Here is a 1,307-nt window from a genome sequence, read left to right on the forward strand (position 1 = left end):
GGAGCGCTCCGATGTGTGCTCCAAGGTGCGGCGTGCACGAAGTTGGACCCCGGTTTGCCCCGGGTGCGCACCTCGCGTGCACCTTGGTGCGCACACCTTGGCTGGGTTGCGCGCCCTGGTGGGCACCATGGTGCGCACCAAGGAGCGCTCCGAAGTGTGCTCCAAGGTGCGGCGTGCACGAAGTCGGAGCCCGGTTTGCCCCGGGTGCGCACCTCGCGTGCACCTTCGCCGCGGTGGGCACCATGGCGTGCACGAAGTCGGAGCCCGGTTTGCCCCGGGTGCGCACCTCGCGTGCACCTTCGCCGGGGTGGGCACCTTGGTGTGCAGACCTTGGCTGGGTTGCGCGCCCTGGTGGGCACCATGGTGCGCACCAAGGAGCGCTCCGAAGTGTGCTCCAAGGTGCGGCCTGCACGAAGTCGGAGCCCGGTTTGCCCCGGGTGTGCACCTCGGGTGGGCACCTTGGTGCGCATGCCTTGCCTGGGCTGCGCACCAGGGCGGGCTCAAGATGGCACCCGCGTTCCTTTTTTTTCACTATCTTTCAAAACGGAAATTTTAAAATCTCATTTTTTTTTGCCTTTTTCTGGAAATTAGTGAAGGCAGCGCATCAAAGGTGCGCACCTCGCTGCCCACCACGGTGCGCAACGCCGGTGGGCACCCGGGAGTGCTTCGAAGTGTGCTCCAAGGTGCTGCGTGCACGTTGTCGGAGCCCGGTTTGCCCCGGGTGCGCACCTCGCGTGCACCTTCGTCGGGGTGGGCACCTTGGCTGGGTTTGCCCCGGCTGCGCTCCGAAGCGGGGTTATTGGAGCGCCGCCTCTTTTTTTGTCGGAGCGTTTGGTGGGGTTTCTCGCATTGGCTCTTCCGAGGCCCGGTTGCCACCCTGGCGCGCACGAAGTCGGAAGTAGGGTTAATTGCCCGGGTGCGCACCTTTGCCAGGGTGGGCACCTTACCTGGGCTGCGCACCAGGGCGGGCTCAAGATGGCACGCGCGTTCCGTTTTTTTCACTATCTTTCAAAACGGAAATTTTAAAATCTCCTTTTTTTTTTGCCTTTTCTGGAAATTAGTGAAGGCAGCGCATCAAAGGTGCGCACCTCGCTGCCCACCTTGGTGTGCTCTGAGGTGCGCACCCGGGAGCGCTACGAAGTGTGCTCCAAGGTGCGGCGTGCACGTTGTCGGAGCCCGGTTTGCCCCGGGTGCGCACCTCGCCTGCACCTTGGCCGGGGTGGGCACCTTGGCTGGGTTTGCCCAGGGTGCGCTCCGAAGCGGGGTTACTGGAGCGCCCCCTCTTTTTTTGTCAGAGCGTTTGGTGG

This window comes from Cryptomeria japonica, unplaced genomic scaffold (assembly GCF_030272615.1).
Source record: "Cryptomeria japonica unplaced genomic scaffold, Sugi_1.0 HiC_scaffold_43, whole genome shotgun sequence".
NCBI lineage: Eukaryota > Viridiplantae > Streptophyta > Pinopsida > Cupressales > Cupressaceae > Cryptomeria > Cryptomeria japonica.